At 41.9% G+C, this 26,610-nt stretch overlaps 1 long non-coding RNA gene across 2 annotated transcripts; it reads left to right on the top strand.

The window, feature by feature from the left end:
• Positions 1–6: 6 nt before the first annotated feature.
• Positions 7–26,405, top strand: LOC104868342. 2 transcript variants are annotated; one of them, XR_782016.2, is made up of 4 exons: positions 7–148; positions 14,463–14,583; positions 25,323–25,484; positions 26,042–26,405. It is a non-coding gene; the product is annotated as an uncharacterized LOC104868342 (long non-coding RNA). The 2 variants fall into 2 exon arrangements; XR_782017.2 differs by lacking the exon at positions 7–148 and adding an exon at positions 10,212–11,744.
• Positions 26,406–26,610: the final 205 nt, after the last annotated feature.

Below are 26,610 nucleotides of genomic sequence, written 5' to 3'. Positions count from 1 at the left end.
GGCGGCGGAGCGGAGCGGAAGCCTCGTGACGGTCACAGGATGCGGCTTTCGAGATCCCGGGGTCGACCTGCGTGGGGTTGGCGGAGAGACCTCGGGGCCTTTTCCAGAGCCCGGGCCGCCCGCGTTCTGTGAGCCGGGGTTCTGAAAGGTCAGGTTCGGGGCCTGGAAAGGGACCCGGAGCCCGCGGAGCGACGGCGCCCCTGGGCCGAGGCTTATGCAGCCCAGCCTGGTGATGGCGCTCGTAGTTATATTATTTGTGATATTTTACTGGGAATTGAACCCAAGGCCTTTATCCGGAGATGTATTTCTAGCTCTGTTTATTACTTAATTTTATTCTGAGGTAGGACCCTGGGACGTTGCCCGGGCTGGCCTCCAATGTGCGATCCTTCTTGCCTAGGCCTCCCAGAATGATAGGATTTGCAGGCGAGCCACACCACACCCAGTTGGTGCTTGTTCAAAAAAAAAAAAAAAGAAATCCAGAGTTCGAACGCAATGTTTAACTGGGGCAGTAATATTTTTAGGCTCCAGGCGCCTCAGGCACGTGGAGGCTGCAGGAGAAGCCAAAAGGGAAGCCCAGCTGGGGCCTGGGTCACAGACAGCTGCAAGACCCAGCCTGTCTGCATCGCGGGGCGTCACTTCTGAGAGGACCAAGCCCAAAGCAGAATGAATTCCTCCTGTGAACCTTCCGCAGCCTGGATCTGAAGTCTGGGTGGTTTGTTGCTCCTCTTCGTCTCGGTACCCAAGAGTCCCGTTTGAGGCCATTGAACTTCACATCTCTTCCTTTCAGGACCAAACCTGCACCAGGAAGGATTTAGTCTTGTGGGTTTCACAGCCTCTTTCTCCACGTGTTCTAAAATGCGGCCTTGCCTAGGAACGGCCTGCTGTCAGTTCCCCGTGTGTTGGGAATGTTGGAATTTGGAAATAGAGGGCCTGGTGCTTTGGCGCATGAAACTTCGGGCAGATTTTTCGAACCTCTCTCAGCTCTCATTTCTTGTAAACATGGGTACAATTTCTCAGTAACCTGCTGTGGCTGCTCGTGAACACAGGCTGCTCCACACTCAAGTGCCTCATGGGTTATCTGTGGGGTCCTTCCATGTCTTCGCCCCAAGGAGTCTGGTGTATTACTTTCTCCACTTTATAGGTGAAGAACTGGAGAGTTAGAGGCACGAATAACTTGCTTCATATCATCCAATGGCAAGTGGCAAAGTTGAAGCTTGTTTTCTAGTCCTGGTGTCAGCATAAGAAGAGCACATGCTTAAGTGGCTCAGACTTCAGCCTAAAGAAATGGAGGCTGGTCAGGGATGAGATAATTGGTTCTCAGGCACGCTTGAAATATGAATCTTTGTGTATTAGGCCGCAGTGAGTCATAACAGTCACCAGAGAATCCATGGCACATAGACCATGTGCTCTCAGCGATGACGGCCCACAGCTGAACTTGGCCAGCCACACTGTTTTTGTAAGAAAAGCTTTAACTGGAATACAACCACCTTCATTTCTTGACAAATTGTCTGTGGTCACTTTGGGAACAATACCACGAGATGGAGGAAGGGAGATGGGAGGGGTGAGGAGAGCCATGCAAAAAGAGGATGTGCTGTGTGCTTGTGCCTACGCCTTCTATAATGTAATCGTATACTGCAAACGTGGACTAATAGAGTTGTCTGCAAAATGTGAAATATTCTGGTGCTTTACGGGAAGATTTTGCTGATTTCTGATGTTACAGATCATGTTTTCTGATCATTAGTGATAGAAATAAATAGATTAGGAGAAAAAATCTTACATTTTGAGAAATTAGAAAGCTCTTGTCAGGCTAGAGGTGTAGCTGAGAGGTACAGTGCTTGCCTAGCATGTACCAGTGTCTGGGTTTGAGCCAGTGCTGCAGATAAACACCCAGAACCAAATACACATGTACACAAAAACCCTAATGTGTGTGTGTGGTGTGTGTGTGTGTGTGTGTGTGTGTGATATATATATACACACACACTTTTGTTTTAGTTGCTTAATAGGCCCATGAACGTAGAAAGAGTACAAGTTCTTTCCATAAATGATTTTTGTTTTGTTACTTGTCTTGCAGTTTGAAGGATGAAATTCAGGGCTTCACAAATGCCAGGCCAGTGTTCTACTACTGACATCCTCAGTCCTCACGTGATTCTTTAGACCAAGTCTGACACCTCTGAAAGCTCCCTCATGCATGACAGTAGGTGGAAGGGGCAGGGGCATTTGAAAACTGTGGAAAGATAACTTCAAGAAAGTTGCTACCCTGGGTTTCTTTCTTTTTTTTTTTTGGTTTTTTGAGACAGGGTCTCACTATGTAGTTGAGACTGACCTGGAACTCACTATGTAGCCCATACCCTGGGTTTCTTTCTTTTTTTTTTTTGGTTTTTTGAGACAGGGTCTCACTATGTAGTTGAGACTGACCTGGAACTCACTATGTAGCCCATACCCTGGGTTTCTTTATCTGAACTCTCTGCAGGAGTTGCTGCTAGTCTGTCACAGTACCTGCAAACTGTTAGCTTTTTTGTTGCTCTGCAGAATAACAGAAAAGCAATATAAAAGGAAAAGTTTATTTTGGCTCATGGTTTCACAAGTTTCAGTGGATGGTCAGCTGGCTCCATTGCTTTAGGCCTGTGCTGAGGCAGGAACAACATGGTGGAAGGGTGTATGGTAGAGGAAAATGTTTACCTCGTGGCAGCCAGGAAATAGCCAGCCAGAGAGAAAGGGGCCTGGAAAAAGATAGTGCTCTAGGACACATACCCATGACCCATTCTAGTAACTAGGCCCTGCCTCCTGAGGTTCTATCACTTTCCGATAATGTCATCAAATTAGGAATTCATCAATGGATAAACCCACTGTCGAAGTTAGAATCCTTGTGATCCAATCATCCACCCACCACTGGACATTGCTGTGCTGGGGACCAAATCTAGTGCACTGGAGCCTTTTGGGATGTATTGTACTCTTTTACCAAAGAAGTAGGAGGAGAGGAGAGCCTGTACTTTGTCTGGTCTTTAAGAAAATTTGCAATGTAAGATACCTGGCCTCTTTGCTAAGGAGATTATGTGCAAAGACCCTGAGACCATATGGAGAGGAAAGGGTCCAGCTGTATTCAGCTTATCAGCCATACCAGCAAAGACCAGGTAGATGAAAAGTTGTATTGGTTGCTCCACACCATCTAGGCTGGATCCCAAATATTGAGCAACTCCATTGAGTGCCATGTGGAGCAGAGGAATCGCTCAGCCAAGCCTTTCCCAAATTATTAACCCATAAAATTTTAAATACAATTTCCAGGCTTTCACTTCTTATCTGTGGAATCGAAGCTAGGGCTTCATGCTTGCTAGCCAAGTGCTCTACCACTACTGCTACTACTACTACTACCACTACCACTACTACTACAACATCTCTAGTCTCAAAAGGTTGCAGTTTCAAGCCCTAAATTTTGGATTAGTTCATTACTAGTAGATAAGTCGGTTTAGAATGGTAACACAATCCTCGAGCCCTTTCAGTGTTGTAGTGAGCGTTACCTAACAAGTCTGTCTGAGTATCATTTGATGTTCTAGTGGAGTTCACTTTGGCTTAATGAGTGCTCAGACAGTACTAAGGTATTGATTTATAGAAGTAAATTACATGTTAATTTATACAAGTCACAAAATATTTGTCCAGAGAAGGTGATTTCCTTTTTGTGGAAAAGATAATCTTTTTTCTTTCTGGTACCAGGGATTGAACTTGTGAGGCAGGTGACGGAACCACTGAGCTAAATCCCCATCCCAGAAAAGGTAATCATAAAGGGGACAGCTTTTTTACACTAACCAACATTTTAAGTCCTTACGTAAAGCATTGTAGTTCTTAGTTTCTTGTATCCTCTCTGAATCAGCTTTCCCATCTTGTGTTCTCAGTGAAATAAGTAAATCTTTGATACATGCTTGTACTGTATTTGAGAGAGAATCATGTTTTTAATTCTTTGGAATTTATATTTTAACCAACTATTATATCAAGCATTTTTTGCAGGCTATTCAGTTCAATACCTATTTAAGAAGCTATTGTGTAAAAGATTGAGAATCTTATGGAAGAGCTCATGAACTAGGCCTGGGTAGTTTTTTAGGTGTGAATGAAGTTCTGATCTGTGGTGTATTAGGTTCTCATTACTGCTGTAACTAATTACTGCAGACTCAGTGGCTGGAAGCCTCACAGATACATTCCATGATAGTTCTGGAAAGTAGAAGTCTAAAATGGGCTGTAGAACTACATTCCTTTTGGAGACTCTAGAGGCGAATTGTTTTCTTCTTTTTTGTTTAGCTTCTAAAGGGTATTTACATTGGCTCGTGTCCCCATCCTTTACCCTCAAGGCCTCCAGCATACATCTTCCATACTCTGCTTCTCTAGTCACATTTTTCCTCTCCTACCCTCCACTTTTCCTGTTATAATACTGGGTGTACCTGATGATTGAGGATGATCCTCTGTTGTAGTCAGGGTTTGCAAGGGAATAGATTTAATACAGGACATAATTGATAGGATTATTTTATGATAGTCATCAAAAAAGTCAAATGCAGAGAAGTGCAAGAGATCTGTCCTCACACTAGAGACCCAAGGAATCCAGCCAATGGTCTGGACCCCACAGCAGTGACCCACACAAATCCAGCTGAAGGCCTAAAGTCCAAGGCAATAGCCTCCATGAGTCCAGCCAGTAGCCTAGAGCCCACGGCACTGTCTCATGCTTGTCCGAAACAAGGAACTGCACCTGGAAGGCCCAAAGACCAGTGGTGGAAGCCAGAAATCCTTCACCAGTGGGGTGAAGGATTTGTGTCACCAGGCTGAGTGATGTACCCTGGACCTGGGAAGTGACACTCGGTGAAGGTCAGAGCTCCCCTGAGGAGAGCAGCAGCCATTCCTGGTGACAGTGAGCCCCCAAGCTCCTCCAAAGACAGGAACAGCTAAGTTTGCATCTCAAAAACCAGCCGCAGCAAGCTTCTAGAAAATCAGCATCCCCGGATCTTCCCCTTCGTTCTCTTTATGCCATTGACAACAATCCTCCACCGGGTCTTCCATGCCTGGTCCTCATTGATTCAGCTCAGCTGGGCATTCCAAGTTGAGCATTAGTTAAACCACCACATCCTCTCATCTCAGGATCCTTAGATTGATTCCATTCTCAAAATCTCTTTTTGCCCTATCAAGTAACATACTGTACATACAAATTCTGGGAATTAGGATGTGGATATCTTTGGGGAGCTACCACATGTATGTATGAGTTGCTGAGGTACTCAGTGATTTTTGCTATAATGAGAAAACATTTTAAAGTCGAAGTATTTGTTTACGTGCTACTTAAAAATGGGAAGTATAGGATATCACGAGATGAACTACGAGTGACAGCAGCAATATGAGCCCTGCATCTGCAGAAGAGCAACTCAGGCCTTCAGTCTGGTAAGTTGTGCGGGGAGCCCTTGTGCATTATCGTGTGCTTAGCTGTCATGTGGAGGTAAGGAATACAGTGTTTTGCCAGGGTAGATGGTGGCATTAGAAGATTAAAAAATAAAAAGCCAGTTAGCACATTTTTCTGTTACTGAACTGGCAGAAGGGGAAGTTTTCAGGGCTTGAATTCCTGAGAATTCATGGCAGGGAAGGGGCATAGGGAACAAATTCCACATCACTTGCACAGCCCAGAAAAAATACAAGTTCTTTCCATAAGTGATTTTTGTTTTGGCCCCCTCCTCCTTGGCCTGTCCCAGAATAAGTGATCGAGGAAAGAAAGTATACATTTCCTATTCATCAGTTTATTCTCACCACTTTGGCACTTGAGTAATTGTGCCAACGTTTTTGAGTTCTTTTAAGCATAAACCAATACATGCAACGGGAGTGACAGAATAAAGAAATTACCATTTGTTTATAGCAAATACCGTTTCACTTGTCCACCCAGGTCCTTAAGAAACCTTTAGCATTTCCTTAGTTTGCTTTCTTGTGTTTTCACAACAGTCAGTGGCAGAATCCTATACAAAATATATTCTTGCCTATTCAACTGGCAATGCCGGTAGTTGCTGCTTAGGAAATGGGATGAGGGCAGAGAAACTTAGAAGGGTCAAGTAGTAAAGAAGTCACGTGGAGTTTTAGTCTCCTGTCTACAGCCCTGTTAACTGGAGCGTGTTTGTGGCATAGACTCTCGTGTGACTCTTACCTAAGCAGGGAGCATAATTTGGGTTCCAGTTTCTAGACTTTCCTTGGGGCCCTGGGTGAAGCAGAGTGATGGCTAGATGGGAAGGACCTGGACTCTGTCTCCCTCGGGCAGCTGTAGCAGCAGGAAGAGACTGGCTCAACAAAGTGAAAATGTCAGAGTTCTATGGCCACTGTTAAAAGTCTGAAGGCATCATATGAATAGTGCAGAGACTCAGTGTAAACTGCAAAGATGTTTAAGAACTGGTGGGGCTGGGGATACAGCTGAATGGTAGAGCGCTGGTTCCTAGTTTGTGTAAGGCCTTGTGTTTGATTCCTAGCACCACTGGCCCAATTCTGGCGCTACTGCTGCCCTCATTTTTTTTTTTTTTTTAAACTCTTCAGAGTTTTATTTAACTAACTTCTGGTTGAATTTCCACAGTTGTTTTCTGGTCAATGTACTATCCTTGCTTGGCTTCCCAAAACATAGTATGAAAAGTTTTGTGGGGTAGGGAAAAGACACCACTTTAAAAAGCACTGCATTTGTTCATCTTCCACAAGGTAGCAGAGCTGGGCATCTGCTTGTTAACAGAACAAAGCTTTCACTGTATCCAGGAGGGCAAACTAGCAAACCAGACTGCAGATATTCTTGCATTTGGGAGAATCAGACCAGAGAAAACCCACTCCACATGTGTATGAAGTACTGACATTCACCTTCTCTTTTTCTTTGCGACGTTTTTCTTGGAATGATCGTATTGTGTAGTCTTTTGAACTCTTCCCTTGAACCCATCGCCTGTGATCGCACAGGGAGGCTGCAAATGCCAAGGAGTAGATGAGCTCACTGTTAATTTCTCAGTCTCTGGGTTCCTCAGATCTTGTTAGCAATGATGGTAAGTACAGGAGCTCCTTGATTTTCAGATATTCTACTTCTCTTTTGAAGTTCAGTTTTGGCTTCTTCCATCCCTTCAACACGAACCGAGTCCACAAAAAACACAAGGCCACGTGAGTCTCTGGTATAGGACTTCCACATGGTCTTAGTTTCTCCTGCTCCATCCCAGAAGTGAAAAGTGACTTTCAGCATTTCCCAAAGTTGCCTTGCTTTTCTCATGGTAAAGCCTTTGGTGGGTACAACATTTACAGATTCATTCAACTGCAATCTCTAGGAGGTGACAAGGGATGACACCCACGATCCATAGCTCCCAGCACCAGGTACTAAGGATGTTTGCATGGCCCCACCCTTCCACCTGTTTCTCTCAATTATTGGCTAACATTTAAGGCAGGTACATTGTGATTGGAGGAGAGACATCTGTAAAAAGTTTTATTTGATTTTTCTCTGTTCATTGAGTTAGGATACCTATAAAGTACAGCATAGTGAGAAATTTGATGTTTAATTTTGGGGGATTGCTCTTGATTGCTGCACATAACAAACCATCCTGGATTCAGCAGATAAATTACAAGAATGATTTATTTCACTAATGCACCTGCAATTTAGCCCAGACGAAAGGGGACAGCTGCTCTCCACTCCAGGAGCCATCGGCTGGGTGACTGAGCGTGAGGTGGAACAATGGCTGTAGAGCTTTCTCTGCATGACAAGTGAGTTGGGATGGAGTAGAACCTCAAAGGGCAACTAGAGAATTTAACACAACCACGGTCTTGATTCAGGTACTTTCTTTGTTCTGGCTGTCACACTGATAACATTCCCTGACCCCAACAGCACCATGGGTGAAGTCACCTAAAGCCACATGTGTTTTGTTAATTACTGCTTGGGCCTGGACTGAGCTTGTCCATACAGGAAGGCAGGTGTTAACGTCAGCAGCATTTGAGGGTTTTGAAAAACTTTAATTCATAAAGCTAATTTTTCCCTGCCAACAAGAAGATGTACCCACGTAATAGGGAAATGTGTGCTGTGATGCATGGGGTAGGATTGTAAATTAAGAGCATTGACTATAAAACCCCTATATTTGCCAGTAATGTTTCTCCTGATTTTATTTGCAAAAATCAATTCAGCTTCTCTTTCCATCCCTGAACTGAGGACATTTTTTAGAGATCTGTTCCTGTGGGAAGAAAAGAGTGATATGACCTGGTGAAAATGTTGGAGGGTGGCCAGAATCCCAGCAGCAACTCAAGGACAGTTTGTTACAAACCATCTCGTGCTCTTTCAATGTTCATGTGTTATCACATTTAATTTTCCTATGCATTTTAGCAGGTAAGAAGTTAGATGCTGTCTCCCTGTGGTGGGTAGGGCACAGGGTTACCAACTCGCCCGTTATCTCAGTGATTCAGAGGTGGAAGAGAAGCCAGCAGTTAGAGGTCTTTGTCTCTGTCCATGATCCCCAAACCTTGGCCTTATTCCTCTTAGTGGACTACGAAGCAGCTGTGGTCTTCTCACACCCAGTGATCTCAGGACAAAACAACAAATGTCTCTTACTGGGTTGAAGCCTTCAAGTGCATGGAAGGAGGCCAAATGATTCTAGAAGAAAAGACAGGGAATTCCACTTGGAACTCCTGGATCTACAAGGTTTTTTACTTTAAAAATACTACTGATGCAAATCCAAATTATGTGGCTGAGACTCAGATTAGCCTATTAGGAGTTCAGACCTATTCATAATTAAAACTTGAGTTTTATTAGGTCAGTCAGCACTGTTCCCTGACTGATTTTATATATATAGTGCTCACTGAAGACATAATCAGTCTGACTGATAGCCTTTTGGGTCACAAAGTCTAGTGGGGTTGAGAACCTGGGGCCAACAGTCCCTGGAACCAGGCCACCATCTGGCTCTACTATTTGCTAGCTGTGTGATCTCTTAATCTCTATGAACTTTGGTTTCCTCAGGTTCACAGCGCAAATATTATTAACATCTGCCTTAAACCTGTACGGACAATGAAGTAATGACTGTAAAATTATTTGCACAGGGCTGGGGATTTAGCTCAGTGACACCACGCCTGCCTGGCCAGTGCAAGGTCCTGAGTTTGATCCCCGGTACCCAAATGAAAAAAATGATGTGTACAGTGTCTGGTATTGATAAGAGTTCGTTAAAAGCCAGATTGATTTTCCAACTAGCTGTACCAATGGTCCTCTGTGTTCTTTTGATGCAACGTTTGCAAAATCCCGGGTGATCGTTGTCTCCACTCACAGGTGTCTGTGTCTAACAGCGCACCTTCCTGCAGTGCTTGTCTCCACAGGGCAGAGTGTATCTTAGCGTCCGAACACCAGTCTCACAGGGGGGCCATTATTATTCCCGCTTTCAGACAAGTCAGTAGAGCATCACCCAGGCTGCAGAATGTGTTCTGCGTCTACAGTGCTTGAGCCTCAGCTGAAATCTAGATTTTTATGACTCGAAATCCTTGTTATTTCATCATGGTAGGCTGCTGTACATCGATTATAGTAATTGTTACTTCTCACTATGGATATTGAGCTGCAGTAATTTTGTTAGATCTTTCCAGCAATGTGCTGTCCTTCTGTCTCTGTTTTTTTCACACCGTATATTTCTTGGTCATGTATTTATAACTCCCAGAGGAGTATCGCTTTCAGGATTACCCTTTTTGTGTCAAGCATACTGATCAAATTTTGAACATATATAATAGAAAAACTGAATTTTTTGTTTGTTTGTTTTTTGAGACAGGGTCTCACTATGTAGTTGAGACTGACCTGGATCACTGTGTATTTCAGGATTACCCTTTTTGTGTCAAGCATACTGATCAAATTTTGAACATATATAATAGAAAAACTGAATTTTTTGTTTGTTTGTTTTTTGAGACAGGGTCTCACTATGTAGTTGAGACTGACCTGGAACTCACTGTGTAGCCCAGGCTGGTCTTGAACTCACAGTGATCCTCCTGCCTCAGCCTCCCGAGTGCTGGGATTACAGGCATAAGCCACCATGCCTGGCTAAAAGCTGAATTTTTAATAGTAATAAATATTAAAGCTAACAGGAAATCAGTTTCTTTTTTTTTGGTACTGGGGATTGAACTTGGGATCGAACTTGGGATCTTGCTGTGAGGCAGGCGGCGGCACCACTGAGCTAAATCCCCTGCCCAGGAAATCAGTTTCTTATGAATTATTTACAAATTTATGCTTTTATGAAAAGGAATTTTTATAAATATTTTAGCACATATTATAGTATTTCATTTTCTATAGAAGTCATTAGATTTTATCATCTTTCTGTGCAGTGGTAAAACTTGTTTGTAATTTATAAACAAGTTTGAGTTGTAAATTTACAACTTAAGTTTGTAAATTACAACTCAGAAGCCATATTCTCCATCAGTGGCTGACATTGGCAAAGTTGAAAATGAGTTAAAAATCATGAGGGGTAAATGGTGGTTGGAAATGTATTCAGCAAATTACTGCTCTGCACACATTGCCTTAGCTTAACACGGCCCCTCCTCATACCGCAGTGTAGGAAACGAGGGTCTCAGCTCCTCGCCCACCAGATTTACACTGAGCACATTCCTTCCCGTGCTCTTCGCTCGTCACACGCTTCTCCATGGCTACAGCCATTCGCTTTCTTTTTAATCTTTACAGTGTTTAGTATTTGCCGCTATCAATGAATGCAATAGTTCTCCAATTTTTTGAAAGTCTCAGATCCTTTTGGAGATGTGGTATATACAAGAGCTTGGCTATTCAGATAAGCACGTAGATTTCTGAGGAATTTTTATACACGTTCAGAAGGTTCATGAAGGTTCTTTGAACTCCAGGTTCTAAACCCATAGCAGGAAAAGGAAAAAATAAACTTGACTATGTTTATTCTAGACAGAATTAGCAAGGCAGCTGTGAGAGAAATTTAAAAATAGAGCATATTTGAAAAATCTATATTCAGTTACCTACTGTACATCTCCATTTGGACATCTCTGAGGGCAGTTGTCAGTTTCCTCCTTCCACCCCGACTGGTCTCTCTTCCAGTCTTCCTCTCCCTGGTCATTGGCACTGTCCAGTTGGAGCCTAAACCAGAGCCACTGCTAGCTGTCTCCTTCCCTTTCCGTCCCTTGGTCAGCTGGTTCTGTCAGTTTTACCTCCATCACCATTCTACATGGGTCAGGTTCTCCTCTCTTGCTCCTTGTCTAGTCCAGACTGTGGCCTCAAAGAGAGACAAGTGTTAACTGACCCTTAGGGTGTTTTAAAGTCATCGGTGTCTTTAAAATGCACAGAGCTCTTCCTCCTCTTCTGTTCCTTCCCTCCCTGGTCAGTTCATTCCCCAAGGCATTAAGTGCCAGGAGCACAGTGCAGGGGAGAGTAGCTTGTTTGAGTGTAGCCTACCGGTAGGAAGAGCTTAGTTTGAGGATCAGAAATAGTGGAGGAACTTTACATACAAAAATGTTCATTATTTGTGTTATTTAAAAACTGAAAAGCCTAGATTGTTTGGGAGGTTTGATTGTCCATACTGAAGACCTATTGCATGATGCGTAATAAACTAAGCTTAGACCTAGTAGCTTAAAAGCATTCCGTGTTTGTTTATGTGCCTATTTATTCAGGTTGTGTCAACAGGGTGGCCGGGACCTGGGCTGAGGGTTGGCTGGGCTTGGTGCAGACTTCAGCTGTGTTTGGGTCTGTTGCACAGGTGGCATCCGGGGCCGTCCACAGGCTCAGCTGCTCCCTGGGTTGTGCTGTCCTTGAGGTATGGAAGAAGAGTCGCACAGCTAAGCAGCCATATCTGAAGCCTTGTTCTTGGTGTGTCAGGTCACAGTCCACTGCTCGAAGAGAGCCCTGTAGACGAAGTCAACATGCACGAAGTGGGGTGGGGTACTCTGTCCCCTCTAGGACGCTGCATGGTTACATGGCAGGGGGAAAGTGAAGAATTGAGAATAATTTAAATTAATGACATTTTTACAGTCACGTGATAGGGTGTTTTTCTTTTTTAAAAAAGCTTTTTATTATAGATACCAAAATATCAAAGTATAAAGAAGACTAAATGAACCCCATGTACCCAGCATTCAGCCTCAACCTTAAGCAATTACCGACTCCTGGTTACGTGTTTGAATCCATCTTCCACTTACTCTCCTGAATTGGGTTCTTTTGAGCTCTAAATATCACATTCTTAATTTATCTCTACATCACAGATTATCTTTTAAAGCATAACCACCACTCCTTGAGAAATAATTTTTTGAGACGACCATAGCCAGATGACCACCTAGTTACTCAAACTATGTCAACAGTTAACTTGCAGTGACGGGATAATTAGACATTTGAGTGAAAGAGGAGAGTATGGCAACTGTTGAAAACAGGCTGCGTAAGAGATGAAATAGAAACAACAACATTAATAAGTTGTTCATTGATGGTATTAGTGACAGTTGTTCATAAGTATTGATTCCTGTTGCCAGTTTACCAGACAGGATGCAGAAAGTAGAGACACTTGCGGAAGCTAGGTGTACTGCTCTTTTACCAAATGTGGACAATGTAGCGCCAGGCCAGCATCATTTTGATTTGGAGAATCAAGTTCTTAGGAAAATACTTTGTGAATAAAAACTTACTATATAAATGTAAAACATTATTTCTTAGGCCAAATTCTTACCTAGAACCTGAATGGAACCATGATGGCATGTTCTAGAGAGCAGGCTGTGGGAAATTGTCTGTCTCTAGTTTCATGTGGTCTTTTGGGAAGACCCCAGGGCTGACTGATGACTTGGCTTCCAGCCTCGTGCTGCCTGTAGCTAGCCTGAGGCACCTAGCCTTGTCTCGGTCCCTCCTGCTCTCTCTCCTCTTCTTCCTCTGTCTCTGTCCTGTCTTTTCTCTCCTCCCTCTGTCCCTTCCTTCCAAAATAAAGCAAAATGAAGATCTCAGGTTAGATAATCTTAAGGGCTCTCCATCTATGATAATCACGATGATTCAGAACATTGGAACTTGTAAGAAAGTTTTCACAGAAGTCGTAACGCCACATGTGCTCAGTCCTTAGGTTGATTGGGTTGATATTCATGCTGTCTGTGCAAACCTACTGTGAGAAATGTGAGATCTGAGTTTTCACAAAGCAGATGGCAGAGTAGGTCGTGGGTTTCATGTTGAGCACCGTGAAGTACACACAGGTACTTTGCAACACAGGCTGCCTTCAGTGTGAGCGGGACTTAATTAGAACATTTACGTGTAAATTGAAATTCTGCCTCTTGCCCTTCCTTACTAGCTAGCTGAAAGACTGGGTAAATCCTCTGACAATGTTGATGCTCGGTTTCCCAATCCGTATTGATTGTCTATTACAATTTTAGTTTCATAGCGCTGCAGTTGAGAATAGCAAAATGATAATATTGTCGGACAAGCTTTCTATGTGTACACAGGTGGCTTGTCATTACCTTGGTGTCCCAAGGGCACCAAGGTTTCCCTCGTCTTAAGGTTTCCCCTCAACTTAATCAGCGAAACTGATAAAGGGAATTATCAAGGGCTGTGGTATTTAGAAAAGGAAACAAAAGAGATAATTAGTTTCAAATTAGACACTAGCCAGAAATGGAAGCTTTCATTTTGAATGCTGACTTGAACAAGAGATTTGTCAAGGGTCCAAGCCTGAGACATAATGATTATTCACTCCACAGGTTCATTACCTGGGGCCTTATTGCACAAGTGAGACCTTTAGGAACATATTGGTGGGCATGATGTAGTAATTTTCAACTGACATTGAGGCCTTTTGGCATAATTGTGAGGCTCAAGAATAAAGCTAGCATGCCTGTAATCCCAGCACTCGGGAGGCTGAGGCAGGAGGATCGCTGTGAGTTCGAGACCAGCCTGGGCTACACAGTGAGTTCCAGGTCAGTACTGCTCAACTACATAGTGAGACCCTGTCTCAAAAAAACAAAACAAAACAAAAGAATAAAACTGAGCTATCAGTTAATTCTAACAGTAGAAACTCGGTGAAGGGAAACAAGGCTACTGTATTCTCTAAATAAAGGCTGCCAGCTCTCAAATACTAGAGAAATTGATAACGTCAATAACCCTAGATTCAAAGCAAGAGTAATGTAAATTATCAAAGTTTTCTGAGTGAAGATATACCTATTTTAAACAGTGAAATGCAGGGCCTTCACACTAAGACATATCCCCAGCCCTTTTAAATTTTTTATTTTGAGACAGGGTCTCACTAAGTCACTTAGGTGCCCAGGCTGGGCTTGAACTTTCCATCTTCCTGCCTCAGCCTCCCAGAGTGCTAAGATTACAGGCATCCAGCAGCATTCCTGGCAGGAACATAGCATTTTTATGAGAAATAAGATGCATATTTCCTAAGAGGTAATGTATTTCTTGATGGTGAATCATCTGAGTCCATTAAGTGCTACCCAGGGTTTAGGAGATTCGGAGGTGAACTATGAGTTTTCACTTCCAAAGCATTCACAACTAAAAAAGTGTTTCTTTTCCTCTCCAGGTGAAGGCGTGGACACAAAATATACATAAATTTACTGAGTTTCAAAACAGTAAGATAGCCATCTCATTTCCAACTCCCAGTAAAATTCTGGAGGATCTGAATGGATAATTTGATTAAACAGGTAATTTGTAAGCATTTTAGTGATTACTAAGGCTCCACATGAAGTGACCTGTGCTAAATCATCTCAAATTCATCTCATTTTAGAAGTAAAGCTCGCATGGTTATTCCTGAACTGCTGTAGTGTATTTTAGTTACATGGAAACATTTGTTTGGATGGTACCTTATGGAAGAGATGGCTAATTATAGATTAGATGGTGGATCTGTTACTTTTTCCTGAAAAAGAAACCATCCTAAACAATGGTTTAAAATATCAGTCATCTACTTGCCCCTGATTCTGTGGGTCAGCAGTCCAGTGTGGGGAGTGTTGGCCTTGCCAGCGTTCCTACTGTGGCTAAAGCTCTCCGGTAGGTGAGCTCTGGGTGGTCTTGGGAAGACCAGCTTGGGCTGCTTCTCTCTGCTCTTTGGGGGTCCTCCTGGCTCCATGCACAGGAACTGAGAGAGACGGCAGTCCCCAACCTCGCGTGTGCAAGTCTCTGCTCATGTTCCATTGGCTGGGGACATAGCTCAGTGTGAAGGCTCTAGGTTCAATTCCCAGTACCGAGAAGAAAAATGAAAAGTTTGGGACCACAGTTTAACAGTGAAACAAACATGGAGCTTGTATAGAAGAGGAGGAAGATTTTCTTGAATTTAGAGCAAGGTAAACAAGATTTTGAGGAAATTTCTTATGGATGATCACTAAGCCCTTAGGAATATAAACTGTCTTTTGTTTTTATTTCAGTGCTTAAATATAAAAGCTTTACCTGTGTTGGTTTAGGCCACAGATTGGAGAATATGATTCGCCAGGTCTAAAATCTTAATTTGAAACAGCTCATCCTTGTTATTTCAAAGAAAACAACTAAGTAGCAGGCAATTTCTTCTAAAATAGGTGAGCCCAGAGCAAAGCTCCCAGGAGATCATTTTCCTTAAGCAAAAAGGTCTTTGGACACAGTTGGCCATCTCTTGAGGTTGCTTAGCATCAGCACAAAAGAGCAGGGCTCAGCCAGTTCCTTACCCCTCGTGCAGTCCCTGTGCAAGCTGACGAGGGGCCTTAGAAGGTTCCAGATGCCGTCAGAACCGTGCCAGGCCATCCTGACTTCCTCTTCTAAGGAGAGTGCTGGTCCTGCCCAAAGTTGCAAAAGTGGGTCAACTTTAAATTTGGTATTTAAATACCCCAGATGCTTGATGGGACTTAAAGCTGATTGCCATCTACTCTGAAGTCAAGGGGAAAAGACTGGCAGCCAAATTTCCCTTGTTCTGGTCCTGTTTTTTGCACCTTTGTCTGCTCCCCTCTCCTTGCCAGTTTCTCTCAATTTGGATTCTTGGACAGCATTTAATCACAGGGAGGCAAAAGCAGATTGCAAAGAATTTGTTTCCTGAAAACTGTGAAGAGGAGGCAATGTGTGAGTGGATGCTCGGCTGAGCCATTAGCTGTCTTTTTGGTTGTATAACCAGATTGTAGAGAAGGTACACATGTACCCATGTGTTCACTCACACACAAATTGGGACGGGCTGCTTCTGAGGAAGACTGTAAAAAGTAGGCTATGTTGGAATCAAACGATGTGGGTTCAGATTCCAGCTTTTCCACTTACTTGTTTTCTCAGAATGACCTCAAGATTGTTGTGAGGAGCAAGTGATGTACAACATCCTCACAAGAATCTATTAGAATTGCTAGCAACAAAGGACAGAGATTAATTAGTTCTTCATTATCCATGCCAAGACTGCAAAATTTTCCTGGATGGATGGACTATCTGGCAGGCATGTTTAATATTTCTGGGAGAGATTTCATGTCACATCTAGTTCAGTTACTGGCTTTCTACCTTACCTTTTAATCCAGAATCCCTCTTAAGTAGGCTGAAGAATGAACACTCTTTACGCTACTTGGAAAGGGTCACTCTTGAAAGACAGAATATGTAGAACATCTTGCTTCCAAAAACATCTGCACAGTGTAACCAATCTACACAGTATATCTCTGAACATAAATTTGGACTCATCTGAAGAGAGGACAAAATCTTAATTGGGGGTTTTGACTGCGGCCTGAACAGAGAAGGAAGAACAATGTTATAACCATGATTCCCAAGGCACAGGCTCTTCCCTGAGCATACGTGTTTGGGGTTTCTAGAACACTTGCACTGGCTCTGGCAGAGTCACAGAAGATCTGTTGATATTACTCAGACATATTTCAGTACATTTGTATTCAAACACAAATATAATCTGTTCTTGGATAACATTTTATATACCCTGAAAGTCTCTTCTGGATACTGTCTAGAAAAAAAAAACGCCTCTTGTATTTTTGGCAGCAGCATCTAGTAAGAAGGAGAGCCCAAGTTGAATCCGTTTACTGTTAATATGTTACATCCCATGGGATTTGTTGCTGAAGGTCTACAGTGATCACATGTAGGCAAGTCACATGACTCACATGAAACATTCCGGTATTTAATGAAAGTTATTGTTTTCCTATTACAATAATAATGGGTAACATGTGCCAGGAACTTACTAAGATCTGTACACTGCTGATCATTTTGTAGGCATTATTTTACTTGAAATGGTCCTTCAATCCTATGTAATCGGCAGTGTTATTGTTAGTATTTTTAGATGAAAAAGAATTTAAGAATGCCCTACATGGCATCAAGAGATGAATGGATAAAGAAAAAGCATTTACACACAATGGAATACCATAAATAAGGACAAATTTGAGTTATTTATAGGAAAATGGATGATTCTTGAGGCCGAGATAATCAATGAAATATCACATGGTTCCTCTAGCACGCTAGGTCACAAATACAAATAATTTAAAGCACACATAAGAGACACGTTAAGGAACAGGAGGTAGACATGATAGAGATGGGAAAGGAGGGAGCGGAGGGGGAGGGGACGCGTCCATCCTGCGAGATGGGTGCAATTGCCTTGAGTAGCAAACAGATGTTAACAGAAAAATTTTAAAGAGTTTCATTAATTTGCCCTGTTGATAAATTACAGAGTAGGAATGAAATTCTAGGTCAGTCTGGAATCAAGTCTGCCTCGGTTCCTAAAATCCAGTACGTTGCACTGCGTCCGGTGCTCCGTGCAAGGCTGGATGAGTGGTAACCCACGGAGGCAGAGCACTTTCGTTCCGCTGTCCTTCACCCACCGTGTCTCTGTGAAGTGCTGTGCCCACACAGCCCTTCAGTCAGTACAGTCATCCAAAATCACAGTCTGTCTGGTTCTTGTTTTTCTTTGCTTATCACCTACACATTTAATCAACAACACTTATTTTAATAAATCTCTTTTACAAATGTCAGTAAGGCCTGGCTCTATTTAAGACACACTCTAGATTCTGAAAGAAGAGGGACAAGTATGGAAAATGAGAAAACTCAAAAGTGAATGAGAGATATAGTAATAAAAATAATGTAAGTTGGTTTCAGTTAGGTGCTGCCATAAAAGATCGTGTGCTGGGGAAATACAGGGTTTTCTCTCGTTTTGCAGTACTGCCTTTCGAAAAATTTCTATCCTTGCAATTGTTTTTTAGGCTCTGTTTTGGGGATGGCTGGTGTTGAGCTCATTTTATTTGATGTAGAATGGGATCCTTTGGGCGTTTGAACAGATGTTTCTGTTTGCCTTGCATCAATTTGAAGAGCATGGGTTTTATAGAGTGTGTTCTGAGCTCCTGCTAAGCCACCTAGTATACAAAGCTAGTTCTGAGTAGGAGCTGGACTTCAATGCTTTCTCTGGAGAGTTCGTCCTTAGCCTCTGTTCCTTGGCCAATGTCTACCCCAAGACTTGGCCTGAGTACAAATGCGGGATGTTTCCGATATTGTGAGATCTGTGGTCTGGGAGTAGCTTTCTACCTTTTGATGGACTCGTGGATTTCAAGGCATGGTAGGATCCTTTGCTGAACATGAGGACTCTGGGGTCTGCCCCAGGTCTTACCATCTGGGAGTGAGGTCCAGGTTGGCATGGTGACCACTTCTAGACCACATTTGTCACTGATTCGGGGAGCTTTGCTGAAATACTTCTTAAACCAGACCTGATCCTTATCATCAGAGCACTTCTTGCACCGAGGATATGCTTTATCCCACCCTTCTTTGTACAAGATGACAACTGGGTTTTACTTATCACATCTCTGCACCTTGGGACTTACGTCTGAAGTCATTCTTGTAGTCAGACTTGAAATTATTATCACATTATTATCATAACTAACCTAGCTAAGGAAACATTTTGGTCCCTTGAGATGATGGAGTTCTGCTGAGGTGATTTAAACCCACAAGATTAAATATAGTGTAGCTAAGAGTTAAAATTGATTCAGGACTATTCCATTGGTGCATCCTCCCTAGGGACTACATTTTAGTAGCATGTTCATATTTTCAATGATGAGGCCAGTTGGGAGAAAGAAAAATAATTTTCACTTATATAGAAATAATTTTTAAAGAGAAAACTTCTACTTGCAATTTTTTTTTTGCATATTCCATAGTATCTGCTATTTTCTTTGCTTTGAGGAAATAACTCCTCCTAAGTTTACTCCTGTCCCTCTGACGTTCCTTTTTAGTCTGTTTTGCTGACTTCCTCTATTTCCCTAAGTTCTCCCTAACCTGGATCTTGGTCCCAGATCTTGTTTTCTATTCACATATTTTTGCAGGTGATTCAGTTTATAGTTTGTTTTTAAATATAAGCAATAAGCGTAATGACAACCCCCCCCAAATGTTGTCTCTTGACAGCTTAACTTCACCCCTAAACTCTAGACTTGTATATGAACTTGTCTGACATCTCCACTTGGGACACTAATAAATATTTCCCAGGATTTGTGGGATAGAAATAAGAGATCAAATGTTCAAGTTATTGATGTTCAAGAAGAAGAGTTAGAAAAGGGAGTAGAAAGAATATTTAAATAAATAATAGCCAGTTTGTGAACCTGGAGAAGATATAAATTCCAGGTACAGTAAAATCAGATTCAATTGAAACATGAGTATCCCAGGAAAAATTATAATCAAACTTTCACAGATCAAAGATCAAAGATAGAGGATTTTGAAAGTAGCTTGAAAAAAAGAGTCAAACAATATCAGAAAAAGTTTCAAATGCCTACCAGAGCCTTCTCACCAGAAACCATATAGGCCAGGAGACAGCAGGACTATATATTCAAAATGCTGAAGGAAAAAAAGAAATCTCACCAATGAAGAATACTGTACCTAGGAAAAACTTACAGCAGAAATGAAAGCGATAAAGACTTTACCAGAAAAACAGATGCTGACAGAGTTCATCACCACCAGATCTATCTTACAAGAAATGCCAGAGGAAGTTCTTTATCAAGCCAAAAGGAGAGGAAGCTAATGAACAACATAAGTTATCTAAAAGTATAAAACTCACTGGTGAAACTAGTAATCAAATTTAAAATAGTATCATATTGTATGAGTGATATATAAATTAGATCTTTAATATAAAAGTTATAAGAAAGCCTTTAAAATAATACTAACTACAATAATTTGTTAAATGATATGCAATATACAAGGTGGAAACTGAGACATCAAAAATTCAAAATGTTGGAAGAGTTGGGTGAAAATATAATATATTTTTAAGATTAAAGTTAACTTAATAACTTAAAATAATCTGCTATAAGAGAATAATAGATATCTATAGTAGATACACAAAAAATAAAAAACAGGAAAACATATTACCAGAGAAAATTCACAAAGGAAGAGAGTAAGAGAGAAATAAGAAAAGATCCACACAATTTTTAGAAAATGATTAAAAATTGTCAACAGAATGTCATTATCTGTTAATATTACCATCAATGTAAACGTATGGAATTCTCCAATCAAGACAGAAAGGCTGAATGAATGAAAAAAATAAGAACCCACTGTATGCTGCCTACAAGAGATCCACCTCACCTGTAAAGAAACAGACTGAAAGTCAAAGAGTGGAGGAACGGAAAAAGGTATTCCTGGAGACCAAACAACTGGACACCAAAAGAGAGCAGGAGGAACGATCCTAATGTTGGATAAAACAGACTTTAAATTGAAAATTGAAAGAGAAGTCAAAGATGATCATTATATGATGATAAAAGGCTAGTTCATCAAGAGGAGGTAACAATTATGAACATGTATAACAATTATGAAATTGTATGCACTAGACATTGGGTCACCTAAATGTATAAGGCTAATATTAATATATCTGAAAGGAGAAAGAGACAAGTACAATAATATTAAAGGAATATCATACCTTTATTAGCAATAGAGAGATTGTCCAGAAGAAATATCAGACTTAAACTATTCTCTATAGATCAACAAAACCTAACAAGACTGTATACAAATGGTACACAGAACATTACTCAGATCAAATATTGGTCCATAAAACAAGTCTTATTGAAGACTTGAAGTCAAATTGAAGATTGGATTCTTAGTTGCTTTTCTTGTTGCTGAGACAAAAATAACTTACACCCAAAGTTAAAGGAGGAAAGGTTTATTTAGCTCACAGTTTGTAGAGGTTTCCGTTCATAGTTTGTTGACTCCAAGACAGGGTGGCATGGAAGAGGGACATTGCAGAGGAGAAACAGTTCATGGCAGGCAGAAGGCAGAAGTTGCAAGCAGCAAGTCCAAACAACCTTAGCAGTTTCTTTCTTCCCCTTTTATAGTCTACATAGTTATCAGGCTTAGGATTGTGCCAAACCAGTCAGTAGTCTGATTTAGTAATCACACTCCCTTAATCCTAGCATTATACATTCTCGATCCAGCCATCACTGAAAAAGCTCCCCCATGACTGCATGAGGCTTTGGTGGGGACATTTAGATGCAAGACATAATATTCCATCTGTGGCCCCCCAAAGACTCATGCATATTCCTTTATGAAAAGGGAATTTAGCCCAGCTTTAAGAGTTAAATGTGGCTTCCTTTAAAATTTTTTCATTAAAATTGTTTTCATAACTAAATCCTACCTTTTAAGAATGAACTTTATTGGGGTCAGGGATTTAGTTCATGGCACCGCACCTGCCTCACAAGTGCAAGGTCCTGAGTTTGATCTCTGGCACAAGAAAAAAGAATGAATTTTATAGGGATGTATTTGTGATACATAATAATGACGTTCATTTAGGAGAATTTGTACACATTTTGAATAAAATATATATTACAGTAAAAGACACATTTCCATCAATCCTTCTCAGGATACTCCCTTTGTTTCAAACATATTAATCCCTTTTTGGCACTTTCTGAAGCATTTCTGAATGCTTCTGAAAGATCCTTTGGATCTTTATGACATGTGATAAAAAATGTGGGGAATGGTGCTTCTGAGTGTCATCCAATGGAAAATCAGGCTTGTAAAAAACATTAATGTGCCTGCATCCACCTTATTCCCTGTATCTGTCACTGTGTGACTTCTGGCTGTTCTCAAAGTCAAAATGACCATGAAAGGTCAACATTTTGAACCCATTCAGGACATCAAGGCAGCCATGTCAGTGCCACTAAAGACACTCACAAAAGAGGACTCCAGAGCTGCTGCAGGAAGTGGCAAGGATGATGGGATGAGTGTGTTTAAAGCAAGGGAGGGGATATTTGAGGGAGATTAATGGCAACGTGATTTTTACTGCAGTGCATTAAAAAATGTAAACAGTCACTGTATTTTTCATGACTCAGCATCCTGCATGGCCTGTTGCTACCTTCCTCTCTAATTTCCTCTCTTCTCTCCCTAGTGCTTATCCTCTACCAGCACTGTGTTTCCTGTGATTTATTAAACTCTAGCTTCAGAACTTGCTCAGGCTAGCTCCTCCCTTCAGAATACTTTCTTGGTCCTTATTTTTTACTTTCAGGTCTCTGTCTTAAAGTCACTACCCTACCGGACCTTCCTTCACCCCTTCAACTATAATTGCCCAGCCCCTCCCACATCATTGTCATTTTTATGACTCTGCTTTATTTCCCATGTAGCACTTACTCCCTAGAATGACGCTGCTCATTTCTTTTTCTAATTTATTGCCTATTGTCTCTCACTTGAATGTAAACTGATCAGGTCAAAGACCCTTTCTGTCTTGTTCATTTTATATTTACACCACCAAGATCAATGACAGGAACACGGGGTCGGTAGGTGTTCAATAAATAAAAAATGGATGGATTCAGTGGGCATTCCTCTGAAGAAAAGATGTGATGTGTACAATATCAGTCCCAGCATTCCAGGAGATTCCAGGAACTCTGCCCCTCGCCCCCGAGATGATACACAATGTCTCCCAGCTCCAAGGGAGCAGGTGCTTGAGAAACCATCCAGTAACTTCACCTCCTTGTGATTTCCAGTCAGCCTGAGATAAGGTTTGGATTTGTTTGGGAAAAAAGCCTCTCTGGTGATGGTTTCCCTTTTGAAAAATTTAACAGGCAGATGAATTTACAAAAAATTTTTAAAAAAATACATGCAAAGGTTCCTATTTCTCTTAACAGCATATATTTACAAGTGTCTGTGATTTCTTAGGACTTGGCCCAGTTACAAAGATATTTCCCACTGTTGCGACTGCAGTTGGTAATAAGCCTTCCTTGTTTGTTTTTAAACTGACATTCCCATATTTAGACCTCCACATTTTATCATTGTCTTTGGCTTTTCTTAGTTTTTGCCCTTTAACCAATTACATTAACAGACTATACTGTTTAATTTTGACTGTTGGTTATTTTAGTTGCTCTGGGTTGAGTATTGGCCTCTTTCTTCCAGACCCAGACGTGATGCTATAAGACAGAACTCACATTCTGTCCAGTTGTTTCTTTAGATTCTATTCCCAGCAATGGGAATACTAGGTACTTTAGTTTCTCTAATTGAATTCTTTTTCCCAACTGGCAGGTGATGTGCTTTTTCATACAGATGGAGCACAGTAGGTGCTGATTCTCCTGCAGGATCTTGTGTGTAAGAGCGGCACTTGCAAAGGTGACAGGTGTAGAGCTGTGGCTGCTCCGAACCAATGTGGAGTAATGAGTGAGTGCGGCCTCCAGTCTTTGGCTGGAGTTAGATCTGTGCCTTGCTTTTCCCTTCCATAGCATGAAGATAATAACAGCAGTTACTTCATCTGTTCATGTGAGCAGCGAGTGAGTTAGGTGGTAAACTGCTTAGAATAGTGCCCGACACCCGGTGAGCACTGGGCAGCAATGTGTAAGGCATGGAACATCAGCGAGGACCAAGGCAGCTCAGCTGCTAGCGTGCTTTTTCACCTTTTTCCCTGTTTACTTTTGTTGAGATGCCGTAACTATTAAACAAAAGGGAGTTGCGATTGCTTTATCCAGACTGTGTGTGAGTGTGTGTGAAGAGCAAACGTAGAAGAAGCAGAAAGCGTACAGCATGGCTGGGAAGGTGGGTGTGACGCGCATAACTCGGGAGTGAACGACACAGCGAAGGAGTGTGTTGGCCTCGTCCAGGGGGGAAACAGCTTTTCGAGCTTCCTGATCTGAAGTGCTGGTGCTGCTGCGCATGGCGGCTTTGTTGAAACCGCGTCCACAGGGCCGTCGATGGGTTACTGCTCTGTAGTAGGCATGGGGAATGCAGAGCGGCCCAGAAAGCAAACTGCAGCTCCATTTCAGGGCTGACTGACGACAAGCAATGTGAATGGCGGACGAGCTGAACGTCCGCGCAGTGGCGTTTCTCTTGCTGGAAATATAGGGATCCATTGCAGTCTAATGCACAGCTTCTTAAAAGGTCTGTGTAATTTGGTGGCTGTGTCAGTAACTCTCCTCATTGCCAAGACTAAATACCTGGCACCTGAAGTTAAAGGAGGAAAGGTTTATGCGGCTCACAGTGTGTAGAGGTTTCTGTCCGAGGTTGCCTGGCTCCAAGGCAGGGGGCACACGGCAGAGGGGCACAGCTCATGGCCGGCAGAAGGTAGCAAAGGCAGCAAGAGCTTCCCAGAGTTGTTCTGCCCCTTTTGTCTCACCCACATTACGGAGACTGGAGGGCGCCAAGCCGATCAGTGCACTGGTTTAGTAATCACTCGCCCTTAACCCCAGCATCACACACTCCAGATCCAGCCACCGGGTGAGGCTTTGTGGATGCTCAGACCCCAACCATAACAATAGCTTTGCTCTGAAAACTTGCCAAGTGCTAGTTTTCACAGTCTGAGGACAACTTCTTGCCTCTCTTTTTACACACTCTATATGTATTTAAAATTATAAGAATATTGAAATTTATTGAAGAATATTGTACAAAACAACAGGAAAAAATCTTTAAGGCTCATCATTCAAAGTCTGGATTTTTTTTTTAATGGCGTGGAGATCATAATCTCTTGATTTTTTTGTTTGCTATAGTACCATAAATATACATTATTACATTGTTTTATAAATATAATTGTAAACAACTGTATATTATTTCATCAACTTAATCTAGTATTCTACATTAGGTGGTTTTCATTATTCCCTATTAAAGTTATGTTGTGATTTTTACCTCAGCTACAAGGCTTGTGTTGTCATATTTTAGATTCATTTCTAAGCTTAGACTCTTGCAATGTAATCACTAAATTTAAAGTTGAAATGTTCATTTTTATTTTGGGAACCTCAAGCTTATGGTATAATGCATGCAATCACTACTCAGCTTGGAAAAAAGTCAGTGTATTGACAAACTAAGAGCATTTCAGACATTATTAAATTATCTCCCTGAAGTTTACAACCTTCCCCTTTCTACTAACCAGTGTGTGAATGCTGGTTTTTCCACAGCTTCACTCCTGCCCATGATTATTATTTTTAATCGACCTAAACAAAGAACAATATTAAAATTTGGCTTATTTGGCAAATGAACAGATGAAAGATGATGGTTGAAAATTTTAATTTACATTTCTTGCCCCCAGTGCTCTATATTAGAATGGTGTTTTTGGCCCAGTCTGGCCTCTCCGAATCCTCCAGAACACCAAGATAATGGCCAATAAGAGACTGTCTGCTCTCTTTGGCCACTGGACCCTAATTGGAAAGATCAACCATAAACACAGGAAGATGCTGGTATACACGTGCAGGTGGGTGTCTACAACAAATTAAAGTAACGTTTGAGGGTCAGCAAAGATGTGGCTGGTGACGCAGGACCATGGGGCTTGTTCATTATTTTCAGCAAGTGGTGCTAGTTTCACTTATGAAATTGTCGTGTGGATCAGACTGTAATAGTTCAATGTGATACCACATGAATAAGAATAATTTTAAATCACTTTCTAGCTTTTAAATGTATGGTCAAAGCAGAGTAACACAGCTGCAGTGGTACTTAAGAGAAATGGGTTTAAATATAAGATTGGCTGGATTTGTGAGAGGAAGGGCAGGAGAGAAATGAAAATTGTACTAAGTGGGCACCGCAGTGGCACAGATGAAGGGAAGGCAGGCACGTGAAAGGAGGTGGAATAGGGCCAGGGTTAGTATTTACCACAACAAAACAAAACCAGGTTGTTGAATGTTTCAGGGGAAAAAAAAATAACTCCAACGTTCCAAGTTTGAGGAATAGGATTTGCCAGGGAATTGACGTAATACAGAATACATAATTTATAGGATTATTTTATCATATTCACCCCCAAAATCAAATTCACAGGAGCGCAAGAGATCTGTTCACACTCTAGAGGCCCAGAGAATCTAGCTGAGAGCCTGGGTCCCACAGCAGTGTCCTGCACAAGTCCATCTGAAGGTCTGGGGCCCATGGTGATGTCTCATGCTTGTCTGTATCGAGGATCTGCACCCAAGAGACCCAAAGGCCAGCAGCAGAAGCTAGAAAGTCTGCGCCAGAGAGATGAAGGATCTGTGCCTTCAAGCTGAGCGATCCGCACTGTAGCCAGGAAGCAACATTCAAGGCGGAGATCAGGGCTGTCCTGACAAGAACAGGAGCCATTCCCAGCACAGTGAGGTCCTGAGTTCCTATCCGATGAGAACAGCCAAGTTCACATCAGGAGAACCAACCTTGGCAAACTTCTCCTAGAAAATCAACAGCAAATGATCTTCCCTGTAGGTTTCTTTTTATGCCATTGGCAACAGTCCTCAGATGGGTCTTCCATGCCCAGAACCATGCTGATCCGGTCCAGCTGGGTTTTCCAAGTTGACCATTCGTTAATCCACCTCAAAGAGTGAGAGCTATTTCACTTCTCCTGGCTTCCAGTTTCTGTGATA

The sequence above is a fragment of the Fukomys damarensis genome, unplaced genomic scaffold, assembly GCF_012274545.1.
Source record: "Fukomys damarensis isolate Sample0158 unplaced genomic scaffold, DMR_v1.0_HiC HiC_scaffold_27, whole genome shotgun sequence".
NCBI classification, from domain to species: Eukaryota; Metazoa; Chordata; class Mammalia; order Rodentia; family Bathyergidae; genus Fukomys; species Fukomys damarensis.
The sequence above is the reverse complement of the archived record's forward strand: the minus strand, read 5'-3'. Positions and strand labels throughout refer to the sequence as shown.